The sequence below is a fragment of the Etheostoma spectabile genome, chromosome 22 (genome assembly GCF_008692095.1).
Source record: "Etheostoma spectabile isolate EspeVRDwgs_2016 chromosome 22, UIUC_Espe_1.0, whole genome shotgun sequence".
NCBI lineage: Eukaryota > Metazoa > Chordata > Actinopteri > Perciformes > Percidae > Etheostoma > Etheostoma spectabile.
In genome coordinates this window covers 22,450,020-22,463,855 of record NC_045754.1, presented here as the reverse complement: position 1 = coordinate 22,463,855, position 13,836 = coordinate 22,450,020, and the positions used below count along the sequence as shown (strand labels likewise).

Genomic DNA, 13,836 nt, shown 5'->3' with positions numbered 1-13,836 from the left:
CCCTCCCAAATTTCTCACGATTGACAAGGGTCCAGGCCTGAGGACAAGTACAGGGCCAAAATTGACTTTCGGTCAAAGCCACCCCCCCTGGCAACAGGAAATCCGCCTTGTAGGACAAACATCATCTGATTTACATGAAACTTATAATGTGTGATCTACATGTGATACAGAGCCACCCCCATACTTTAACCACGCCCATGTGATCAGGCCCCTTTTATGGCTTTTGAGCCGTTTAAGGTAGAGTCTTGTGTGAGGTGACATTAAACCCAGCAGAGTTCCTTTTGAAGTGGTGATGGTTTTGCCCATACCTTATGCTTTAGCCACGCCCCTTCTTTATAACTAATGACCCGTTTGATGTACACTATTGGGTTAGGTCCAATTCAATTTTATTTATATAGTGCTAAATCACAACAACAGTTATCTCATTGCGCTTTTCATAAAAGAGCAGGTCTAGACCGTACTCTTTACAGAAACCCAACAGTTCACACCAAGAGCAAGCACTAGGCGACAGAGGCAAGGAAAAACTTCCTTTACCTTACTAGGTAAGGACAACTAGCAATAGAGGTGGACTGCAATAGAGCGGTTAAGAGCAGTTTGTGAACAGTGTTTTCTGTTGGAGATGGTAAGTCCCTTTAGGGGGGACTTTGGGCTTTTTCACTTTGTAAACCAATAACATGCACAAAAAAGATATATAACACAATAAAGGAATGGAAAAAAGCCCAAAAGGACAATATTAGCACTTTATGTTAGTCTTGCATTGCCAGATCTACCTCCACATCACTGTGTGAAGGAGGGTCTGGCTAAAATTATCCGCCATTCATTTGTTAATGGAAGCTAAACAAGTGTTCAACAAGGACAGTTTGTCTAGCCTATCAGGGTTAAAAGATACATATAATTGGATGTCATCAGCATAACAATGGTAAGATATTTCTTCAAAACTACCAATAATCTTTCCAAGAGAAAGCATATACAGTGGGAGAAATAAGTATTTGACCCCTTGCTGATTTTGCAGGTTTGCCCACTTACAAAGAATGCAACAATCTATAATTTTAATCATATGTACGTTCTAACAGTGAAAGACAGAATCCCAAAGAAAATTCCAGAAAATCACATCATATGAATTTATTAAAATTGATAACCATGATGAGGAAAAACAAGTATTTGACCCCCTGGACAAACAGCATGTTAATATTTTGTAGAAAAGCCATTATTGGCCAGCACAGATGTCAAATGGTTTTTATAGTTGGTGACAAGGTTTGTGCACATTTCGGCAGGGATGTTGGCCCACTCCTCCCTGCAGACAGCCTCCAAATCATTCAGGTTCCGAGGTTGTCGCCTGGCAACTCAAATTTTAAGCTCCCTCCAAAGATTTTCAATTGGATTCAGGTCTGGAGACTGGCTAGGCCACTCCAGAACCTTGATGTACTTCTTCTTCAGCCACTCTTTTGTTGCTTTGGCGGTGTGCTTAGGGTCGTTGTCGTTCTGAAACACCCATCCTCGACCCATCTTCAGCTCTCTCACTGAGGGAAGGAGATGTTGGTCCAGAATTCCACGATACATGGCCCCGTCCATCCTCCCCTCAATACGATGGAGTTGTCCTGTCCCCTTGGCTGAAAAGCACCCCCAAAGCATGATGTTGCCACCACCATGCTTGACGGTGGGGATGGTGTTCTTTGGGTTGTACTCTGTGTTCTTTGCCCTCCAAACACGACGAGTTGAGGCCAAAAAGTTCTATTTTGGTCTCATCTGACCACATCACCTTCTTCCAGGCCTCTTCTGAGTCGTCCAGGTGGTGAATGGCGAACTTCATGCGGGCCTGTACATGTTTCTTTTTGAGCAGGGGGACCTTACATGCGCTGCAGGATTTCAATCCATGACGGCGTAGTGTGTTACCAACCGTTTCTTTTGTAACTGTGGCCCCAGCTGCCTTCAGTTGATTCATCAGTTCCCCCCTTGTGGTTTTGGGATGATTCCTCACCGTTCACATGATCAGGGACAACCCACGAGGCAAGATCTTGTGTGGAGGCCCAGACCGAGGGAGGTTGGCGGTGGTGTGGTGCTTCTTCCATTTCCTGATAACTGCACCGACAGTTGATCTTTTCTCTCCAAGTTACTTTCCGATTCTCTTGTAGCCCATCCCAGCCTTGTGCAGATCTACAATCTTGTCCCTGATGTCCGTAGAAAGCTCTTTGGTCTTGCCCATGGTGGTGATGTTGGATGCTGGTTGTTTGGGTGTTGACAGGTGTCTTTTATACAGGTAACGAGGTGAGGCAGGTGTATTTGATGTAGATAATTGGTTGGGATTGGGGCTGTGTCTCAAAGAAAGACTAACTGGCTTGTAGGAGCCAGAATACTTGCTGTTTGGTAGGGGGTCAAATACTTGTTTTTCCTTATCAGATGGTTATCAATTTTCATAAATTCATATGATGTGATTTTCTGGAATTTTCTTTGTGATTCTGTCTTTCACTGTTAGAATGTACATATGATTAAAATTATAGATCGTTGCATTCTTTGTAAGTGGGCAAACCTGCAAAATCAGCAAGGGGTCAAATACTTATTTCCCCCACTGTACAGACTGAACAGTAGCGGGCCAAGCACAGAACCTTATGGCACACCACAGGACAGAGGAGCAGAGTCCGACATACACAGCAGTACTCCTGTCTGAAAGATAGGAAGAAAAACAATCTATAGGTGATCCAGTAATGCCTACAGTTGTTTTCTGTCTTTCCATCAGAGTGCAATGATCAACAGTATCAAACACTGCACTGAGATCTAATAGGACCAGCACAGAACAGACAGAATGGGGAAGCAACGTGAAGTGCTGCCCGACAGACAGTACTACGTGTAATTGTTGACCAGCATGGATAAATGCACTTCTGAATTGACATGTCGCTGTGCTTCCAAAATGCTCTGTGCAATGCAGCGGGGCTGTCAAAAATAAGCTAGGCACATATCGCATATTTTTAGCGAAAGCGCAGGACGCTTCTAAAACACTGGTGGAATCACAATCATTGTCTAGAGTGGCCTTAACCAAGTACCTTAACCATGTCATTTGTTGTACTACTTCAACAAACAAATATTACTGAGACTGAAGATGAACATTTAACATCCAGGAATTCCTGTTATGGACAACTACGGCTAACTATCCTTGTAACAATTTGGCCACAATTAATATTAACAGTTTAGGCTGGCTTTTCATTAAAAGTGACACATAAAGTTCACCCCACATCTCCACCCAAATAAGTTCCATACAGTCTTCAAGTTAGAAACAAAGTGGCTCAACTTGTTCAGACTGTTACCTGGTAGGGAACAAAATATCTTGCAATTTCTCCCACTCTATAATAATAATAATAATAATACATTTTATTTAACAGCGCCTTTCTGAACACTCAAGGTCGCTTTACAGACAACAAAAGACAGAATACAGGGAACAGTTATCAGTGTCAATATAACATTGTGATTAAATAAACAACAAAACACTTTGGGTCTTGTCCTTAATGCACGTTATCAGAGGCTTTAGCATTCATATTGACATAATCCTAAACATGTTTCACCAAGCAGAAAACTACACAGACAACATTTCTATGCATAACACAGTCATATAAGTGTAAATACAATGAAGGTCCTGGTATCTCGGTCCTGCTATCCTCCCTGACGTGTGTGTGGGTGGGATGGGAGCAGGGGGCTGTGGGCTTGAGAGATGGCCCATGTTTACACAAAGCAGGAGGACTACAGTGCATATGATAGCCAGTCTCTGGCGTTTCACGTCAAAGAGGAACACGAGAGCGCCAGTCTATTGATCTCATCCGCAGGGAGAGATAAGCTGTCGCCACTCATGAAGTCATTTCATAGGTTACATGCTGGGAGTTAGGGGAGAGAACCTGTCTATGTGGACTGTACAAACACTGAGCTATTATGTTGACTCTAATAAAACAAGACCTTAACAGCAGCCCGTGTACTGTGGTGGCTTTTTTATTCAAACACAAATACAGGTCAAGTCTTATATTCAACCTTTTATGACATATTTATAGTAAAAAAAATCTCATGAGAAGACCCAAAACAACAATGAATGTATCTACCAACAAGTATTATGTGTGTTTCAAGAGTATAAAAAGGCAGAGTCCTTGCCTTTCCGGTAGACACTATGGGACATTATTTTTGAAAGAATAAGGTCCAATAGTGTCTTGCCGTGGTAGTGAACAGGTGGAGACAAATCATTTTTTGATCCAGTTTGAATTGAATCACAAATTACACATATGTTTGTCAATTTTAAAGATAATTTTGCATTTCAAGAAAGAAAGTCTGTTTGTTGTAGGTTGCTTGTAGTACCATTTACTTTTGTGTAAAACCGCTCAGTGAAATACTCTACATATATTGTCTTGTACAATATACTCTACCTTGCTTGCTGCTAGGCTTGTTAGCTAGCTAGCTTAGCTATGTTCCCCAACATGTAACATTGTCTTACCTGGTATCTGTTATTCAGCGTGTTTTCATCAGTACCAAACACACAGGCATAGTAGCTTCAGCTAGTTGCCACTTATGCAACTTTGGGGTGAGTAGTCTTTCTAATTATGTCTTATACTTTTATACTATATTTTACAGATCTTTTCACAAATTGCAGCACTTACCGGCAGATGATGCACTGTTAAATCTGATATGCCACCGTCTCCATGCTCCTGAGTGGCTGGGGAATGCACATTGCAATAATTGATGATGATATGGATCTTTAATTATGGAGCACCTTCAAAATCCATCCAGCAACAAGGGCCTCAAAACAGTAAACAGACCAGTCATAGAGATATCAGTTTTTTTAACAATATAAATGTTGATACATTAAAACCTGTACAGTGTGAGTAGGAATATGAGGTAGTTTAGGCCATCTGCTTGTGGACCTTGGTGTCACAGATGGCATTGACTACATCAGCTTCACCCTTAACCCAATAGCAAGAGCTCTTCGAGGGTGAAGCCTATATGAAATAAAACGATAGTTATGTATTCTAACTCCAGATTCTATGAGCATAGGCATAGCCCTCTAACACCCAGGCCACCTGCTTCACCAACGGGCTGAAGAAAAGTGTTGATTGTTGGGAGCAGATCTCTGGTCTCGCAGCTGTTAATATAAAGTAACTGCAGACATAAGAGAAGCTCTTGCAAGGCACAAGGGCGCAAAAGAAATCTTTACGATTGGGATGAACACAATAGCAACAGCTCTTAGAGAATCTGGAGTTAAAATACGTAACTATCGTTTTGGTTTCTGTGCAGACCAACTTTCAGTTATTCCCTAACAATACTTCAACAGTGTTTTCAGAGCTGTTAGAGAGGTTTAAGGAAGTGGTTTACATCTATCTATTACCTTGTTCCCTTAAGTCATTTGTTTCTGTTGCAATGTTTATGGAGAGCCTGAAGAAATGCACTCTAAAGCAGATGTCATTTACATTACAGCAAAGTATAACATTTAGTCAAAATTAAACTTGAATTTGTAAGTAAATAAGAAACAGAAAGTAAAAAATAAGCAATAAGCTGATTTGATTATGTCTAAAAGAGGGAAATCTTTAAATGTTTGTATTGTTTTTCTCCTTGATCTATTTTTAATGCACGAAAGCCAGATGTCCTGCATAATCAGTATGTAATAGATAACACTGTCTACCCTGTCTCCTGTTGAGTCAGTTCTTTCCCTCCGGTTTTTAAGCACACAAAAGAAGATGACTGACAACGCTGGCTTTGGAGAGACAAAAATCCATCAATGGATTTCAGAGTCCTGTTGCGCACCCCCCCCCCCCCCCTCCCGTTCCCACTTCCACTCTCTTCTACTGCCAAATCAATTCTGTGCAGGGACTTTATTGACTCAGGTAAAGGGGTTGTGATCCAGCAGTCAATGTCTGTGTCTGCACAGTGGAGGGAGGGATGGAGACCACAGGGAGTGGGCAACATTAATGCACCCTTCTTACTGGGGTCAGGCAACCATTGTTTGTGTCTGAATGTACTCCTTCTATGCATACTCAAGTGTGCATAAACATGTGTCCATATGCGGATGATTGTGCTTGTGTGTATATCAGGCATCTTTATGGGAGCTGAAGAGGCAGGCCCTGGCCTTGGGGTGCTAAGGAGCAGACATTGATTATCAACTGCTGTGGAGCCACTGGTCTGTCTCCACTGGTGGAAGGGAAGGCTGGGCTGGTTTACTGATGAGCCTCTATGGCTGGGGGGTTTCAAGTAAGAGACAGGCCAGGGGGGTTATATGGCAATGGTGGTTGATAGGTAAGGGTCTTCCTGCTTTTTTTAATGATTAAAGGACGATGTGACACCCTCCCCGGAATCACACAAGCCAAGAATCCACCCTGAGGCGCTTTTTCTGCTAGTGTCCGACCGTTTTCACTTAGCTGATAGGCTGTAAGACTTCTCCACTGGGGCCTTGATGAAAGTCTTGATCACACCTGGAGACACACTTCACTTTAGCCAACATTATTCCAGTCATTACAGTGTTTCCCATACGTAGGTACTATTTGGGCGCCCCCCCCCCCCCCAGGTAGATTGAGACCCGCCCAGTTAAATAAATTCCAAATCTTTTTTTTTCTCCAATCAACGGTGTATTTTTTTTATACAGCGGACACAGACCAGCAGCCTGCTGAACCGTTAACATTTGGCAAAAATCATTATGGCTACAATTTCCTTTCATTTGTTTTAAATTCAACAAGCAATTTTTTGTATTTTGTAGATTACTGATAGCAACAGAAAGGCAGAACTGAGTACATTTTAATATCTATTTATTTTAAGTAATACTGTGATATCCAACAACGTTATGGCATATTAAATATTTTCCTCATATCATGTATCACTAATAACTACCCTGAATTTGTGTCTAATGCAGAATAATGTTGCAATCATTTTATCTTTATCATTGTTTGTTGATATTATTAAGTCTAATTTGTTTTATATGTAAATAGTTTTTCTTTATTGTATGATTATCAGTTGTAATGTAGTCATTGTTTGTCAGAAAAGTATTACCAAAATAAGAGAGAGCCAAAGCACCAGGGGTCTCATTCATGAACATGCTGTATGAACAAAAAGGGGCTGAAAATTTACGTACTCCACTTCCCACGCAAAGGTTGTGATGTTAAAAAACAAACTTGACGGGAGAATGTGCGATCGTCAACGCAAACTCTGACCCTGGATTTCCACCAACTGTGGAATGGCTGCGGATTTGCTCCGCTGCATGTGGGCTCAAAAAAATAGTTCTTAAACCTTCATTTATCACCTACTTTATTACTGAACCCACCCAACACCACAAGTAAATTCTCAACCTCTGGGAAACACTGCATTATGATTTCCACCAACTGTGGAATGTCTGTGGATCCGCTCAAAACGGCGGCGGAGTCATTAGGTTTTCATTGAAAACAATGCATGTATTTTCATTGATAGAGTCTCTCCCCACATTTAAAACTCACCTATTTGGAAAGGCCTACTCCACATAACTGTACTCTCCATCGAATTCAGGGCTATTTTCCTCTCTTTCAATCTTATATTTTGTGGTGTTGCCTAGCCAGAGTTGCTAGGAAGGTGGTAGGTAGGCAGGCTCAAACATTGTATGTTTCCAGAGGTGATTATTTTATTTACAGTGGTCTGCAGCACACTGCCAAGTAAACAAACAAAAAAACTTAAGAAAACTAACACATTGAGCTAGTAGCACCGCTCACAAAAAAAGGCACATGTTCCTATCTGCCCAGCTGCACCTCTTTTTCACTCAAATCCCACTGTTTATATAGGGTGGTCAAGTCACACCCAACTGCTTTAGGCCATCCCATTCTGATGCAGGTTGATCTACTCCATAATGTTAATGCCTAGAAATCTCTTAACATATGGAACTTAGTTACCAGTTCACTCCTCTCCCACTGACTAGAAATTAGGTCAGGGTTACTCACATATTTTTGTATGATAACCAAAAACAACCAAAATAAACATTCCTATAAAGAAAGAAAACTCTCTACTTGGTTTGGCCTGGTGATGTCATCCATGACTACCCTATTCCTACAAAACAGGAAATGCTTAGGGTGCTCCCTCCCCAAACAATTGTCCTAGTGGTGGAACTGAACAAAGGAACAAACAATTGTAAGTATTAACACAAGAAAACCATTAAATCATGTTTAAACTTGCAACCTAGTATAATGGAAACTAACATATGACTGTGTGTCTACTTATTATAGCCAATGACCTGTATGGGACAATTGGTGAGCAAACTCACTTTGTCACGTATTTCAATTTAAAATTTTGTGTTTGCTTTAATTATATTTGGCTTTTTAACTATATTTTACTTGTTTTAACTCTGAGGTGTCCTTGAGTTGTCCTTGATAGGGCGTTCCCCAAGGCTCAGGCTTGGACCAATAATATTCACCTTATATATGCTTCCTCTAGGCAATATTCATAGGAAACACTCATCAACAATTACTCTTAGACAGATGGTACCCAATTATACCTATCAATCAAGCCAGACAAAACCAGTCAGTTAGCTAAACCTCAAGCATAAAGACATAAAACCCTGGATGGCCTACAATTTCCTAATGTTCAGACAAAATCAAGGTTATTGTGCCGGGCCCTAAACACATTCAAACCTCATCTAAAGAGCTACTCTGGATGGCATTTATTGGCCTCCAGCACTACTGTCAGAAATCTTAGTTATTTTTATCAGTATTTATGAGCATATATCCTTTAACGCCCTCTTGAAACAAACCTCAAGAACAGCCTTTTTTCATCTTCGTACATTGCCAAAATTAGGAACATCCTGTCTCAAACAACGCTGAAAAAGGAGTCCATGCATTAGTTACTTCAAGGCTGGACTATTGTAATTCCTTTCTATCAGGTTGCTCAAATAAGTCCCTTAAGACTCTCCAACTGATCCAGAATGCTGCAGCACATGTGCTGACTAACTAAGAAAATATATCATATTTCTCCTGTATTAGTTTCTCTGCATTGGCTTCCTTTAAAATACAGGATTGAATTTAAAACCGTTCTCCTGACCTACAAAGCTCTAAATGGTCAGGCAGCATCGTATCTTAAAAAGCTCAGAGTACCTCATTGTCCCACCAGTGTAACGTACTGGTGTGGCGCAAGGGGTGCCATTTAGAAATGTGGCTTTACTCGTAGTGTCCACTCTCAGCCTTTGTACCTTGCCGGGTGGGTTTTTGTTATCGTGTGAATGTTGAAGAAGCTGAATAAAGCAACGCTGTGTGAAGTTCACAACGTCTCCGTTATTGAGTACATTACAACTAGAGCACTGCACTCCCAGAATGCAGAGTTACTTGTGGTTCCTAGAATCTTTAAAAAGTAGAATGGAAGCCAGAGCCTTTAGCTATCAGGCTCCTCTGCTGTGGAACCAGCTCCCAGTCTGGGTTCTGGAGACAGACACCGTCACCACATTTAAGAGTAAACTCTCCTCTTTGATAAAACTTAAAGTTAGGGAGTGAAGAGTTGCAGTGTTCACCTAGACCGGCGGAAGAAGGTGTATAGCTTCAGACACGGCATCCCTTCTCTTCTCTGCTTCTCTTCATAGTCGTCAGATTGATCTACCAACCCTTATAGTGCTTCTTCTTAGTTCTTGCATATTTTCACTATTTTTAATCTTAACATTTTGCAAATGAAGCTATAAAAGCAACCTGCAACTAAATGGGACAGAGTGGGACAAAAAGAGACATTACAGCTTTCAGGGGAACCAGCTTCGTGACTGCAAGGTTCCCTGAAATCCTCAACCACAGTGATGACTGGGGAAAAAAAAACATCTCTCCCAGATGCAAAAAAGAAGGAACCTTTGGTAAACCCTGCACTTAACATGTAAAACACACAGACTCATTACAAGTCTTTGACATGGCAAATGCCAGTGGTCAGCTAAATAAAAAACAATGGACTTGCTGTGCTCACTGATCCACTGAGTGCGGCTGAATGGGGCTTTTTCTGCCCGCATAAATATCATAAAGATCTTTTTCTCCAGGATTGCCATATGAAGTTGTTCCAGAGTCAAGAAACCTGATCCGCACCCTCGAATTTCTGCTTCCGCCAAAATCACCTGTTCCCAAATGTTCAGAGACGAAAAGGTCTTGAAATGTCACACTTAATATCACACGCTCCTGCTCACACACACACACCACACACACACACACACACAACACACACACACCACACACACACACACACACACACACACACACACACACACACACACACACACACCTGTCTTTCGCTCCCATCACTTTTAACCTAAAAAAAATTCCATTCATCTTCACACTGTGGGAGGGGTCGCCTGGAGGTGATGAGGGGACCGAGTTTCTATGGCGACAGTAATGAGTGAATGAGGTCGAGTGCAGGGACCCGGTGCTGCGATGCGCTTTGTGCCTCCCTTTGTCCCCATAACAGTGGAAATTAAAGGACTCAAGAACAACAGGATTGAGTACACATGACCTAATGAGCGTCCAGCGATGCCCCCCTTACTCCGAGAGTGGGGGGGTCGGGAGGTTTTGGAGGATCAGGGGAATGTGGTTGGGAGGTGGCAGAGGGAGGTACGCAGTGGGACGGATGGGATTATAGGCGTGATGTCACTGTGGTGTTTTATTAACTTGTGAGAACATTCTTATATTGTGTGGTTTCCTAAAAGAATAGCTATATAGTACTTAATATTTATGTTGTCTTGGATAATTCTCCCAAAGCCTGTCTTTATTTCCATTATAACATTTCTGCCTGTTAATTCTCTTTCCTTCTCCTGCTCTCTTTTCTCTCCGCTGACTGCCCTGAGTCGAAGTGACAGCAGCTCTCATTAAATTCGAAACACGGGTCACATGCAGAATTTACCCCGCAAGTGTTCTCGCTCACCCTGTCTGTGCACCGGGATTGACTCCCTTCAGCCCCCCTGGAGGGAAGCGACCAAAGCCCCAGAGGTGTCAGGTATGGAGAGGGGAGGAGATTAAAACGGATTTGTTTGGTTTTTATAAGCAGATTTAATGGATTTCTATGTTTACCGCAATCAAGCTAGAAGTTTTTTGCCCCAACACATTCTTTTTACCAGACTATTTTTAGAAAAGCCAATTTTATGTCAAAAATTTACCTATTTTTAGAAATCTGTAAAAGTGAAGTTTAAATCAACTTCCTTGGGGGTGTTTCAGAAAGGTGGCTCAAAGCAGCAGGACCTATTGTGAAAAAAGCTTGTCTTGAAAGCTAAATGAACTTACTGTTTCATGAACCAATTCATTCATTAAAAAAGTTTTCATGGTTACTAAACTACCTTTATAACAGCATTTTGTGAAAATAAGCCTGGTTTAACTGGTAATCCTGAACAGTGGAACTAGTTTAGAAGCTCTGGACTTCTGCACATCCAGCTCTATAAGCAGGGCTGTTTGTCTGCTGTTTCTGCCTGTCAATCTAGCTGCCTGTCTAACTGCCATCTGTGGATAGCCAAGGCCCAGCTGCTGTGTTATTGCACTTGGCTGCTTCTGACAACTTAATGGGATGTTAGATTTCCACGTTAGACTTCCTGCACCTTTCACATTTTAGCTTCCCCTACTCACTACTCAAAACACAGACACTATGCATACTATTATAAATACACATACAACACTGACCTCGCATCACCTGCAGCACACTGCTAATTTCATTTACTCAATTAAAAGCGAAGCCAAAACATTCACCATGGCTGCCAGTCCTTTCAGACCAATTATTTCCATAGTTTTTCCATGAAGGTAACATCACTGCTGTAGCCTATGCTACAAACTACAGGGAACAAAAGTATAACTATTGCAACCGGATACAAGGGTAGATTTATTTCTAACATTATTCTATCAACAGACATCAATAGACTCGTGTTATCATTTTTTTGCCTGGGGTGTACTGTGGAGTGGGTAAGACTGTATTTAATGGCAGGCTAGCAGTTACTGTTGACTTGCGCTAGCCTAGCAGCAGCAAACTCTGCAACTGGAAGGACTAAATGAAAAGTGTTAAACGTTTTCCACAGATAAATAACACACTGGCTAACTTGGAAATGAGGTCCTATGTCCAAAATTCTTAACCACTCCTTCAAAGTGTGTCAAAAACTTTTGAGTGGGAATTTGTTTCATTCCAAGTCCATCAGCCATCTTGTTTGTCATCACTTGCAGGCCAGGAGGATGACCTACTCTCCGCTCAGCAGTATCACTTACACCCAGCAATGGTTATCTTGCAGCCATCCATGTCTTCTCTTTAACTCTTTGACATATGATGATAAAAGACGTCTTCTAATTCTCATAAAGTGATGACTCAGAGCTATGCCCTTGTGACCTTTTCAACGTATCCAGTCTGTTTGAATGTTTTGTGTAGACGATGTGAATGTTTTCATGTCATTAGGTAGGCAAACTATAACCATTATTCATGTATATAGCTCTGTTAGAATGGGCCTCTATTTTTCCTAAAAATGGCTAAAATAGTTACCATAAATAGTGGCACAAGCAACATAACATCCCATACTTAAGGTGTCTGTTGGTGCTTTATTGTTGACAAAAGGTTGTTGGATCTAGAACATAATACTTTGAAAATGGATTGTTATTAATTTCCCAGCTAGATCTCACAAAATATGTAAAAATACCATAACTATTAACTATGCATTACATGGTGGGGACACGGAATTTTAACATATTACATGTTGTCACTACATAATGCTGTGATAAGAGGTTATGGTCATTTCAAGTATTTCTGTGAGACTGGGTTGTAATTTTCACCTCATGTTGTAATAATGATGATCATGTAAGAAGTCTCAAAGCTACTCCATAGAGAGAGAGAGAGAGAGAGACACACACACACACACACACACACACACACACACACACACACACACACACACACACACACACACACACACACACACACACACACACACACTATTCATTACTTACAATTTTCCAGGCCAAAATAACAAATTGTTACTGATTACACTTTCCATTATATTATTAACAATCAATTACAGATCAATTACAACTTTGATTTACACATCACAACTAAATTAATTCTTCATCATCATTAATAATTTTTATTTGCTAGCATTTACAAGTTGGTTTTTTGATTTTGTGATAGCCCATTAGTCAGCTAATAACACTAGCCATTAAAACAAGCATGTGTCAGTAGCAACGTTTTAATATGGTCAAGAGTCTCATAAAATATTAACATCTAAAATATCAAATAATGAATACAAACCTTTTATTTAATGATGTGACATTTCACAGCGGTAACTTTGACTTGGAGTGTGTAAAAAGCACAGGTACTTACCTTTACCAACTGTGAAATATCTTAAACATCTGTACAGTCGATCACACAGCACAGATGTTGTCACTTATCTGTGTTTATACTTGTTTTGTTTTCTGACAACAGCATTATGTGGATGTATTAAAATACATACAATTCAGTTGATCAACGGTGGAAAAAGATTTGGCTGTGATGCTCAGTTTTGTTGTTAACCAACTAAAAAGAAGACACCAATAACAGATTCTGACTGATTTGTTCAGGCTTTAAGATTGAAATCCTTATGAAAATAACCTGGGAACGCTTGAAAGCATGTCATATTCCAACCTTTTAAAATTAGAAAGATTGCTTTTTTGCATTTCATGTCTCATAAATTGCTCACCATCAATTCTTGTGTAGTCCATACAAACAGTAAGTAGAGAAGGGATGACTTCTTATCTGGTCCACCATGCTGCTTGTTGCCTGTTATCAAACAAACAAACCCTTCAGGCTGTGTGTGTGTCTGTGCATGCTTGTGTGTGTATTTAGAGAAATGCAGGGAATAATGCACTCGTAAGTAAACAGAAGAAGCAGAGGTTTTAGAATTAATTG

At 40.7% G+C, this 13,836-nt stretch overlaps 1 long non-coding RNA gene across 1 annotated transcript; it reads right to left on the bottom strand.

Annotated features, from left to right (window-relative positions):
- Window positions 1–284: 284 nt before the first annotated feature.
- On the bottom strand, window positions 285–13,294 carry LOC116672254 (uncharacterized). The gene is made up of 3 exons (XR_004327510.1): window positions 13,283–13,294; window positions 995–1,000; window positions 285–361 (listed from the first exon to the last, which is right to left on the bottom strand). It is a non-coding gene; the product is annotated as an uncharacterized LOC116672254 (long non-coding RNA).
- Between the last annotated feature and the right edge of the window lie 542 nt (window positions 13,295–13,836).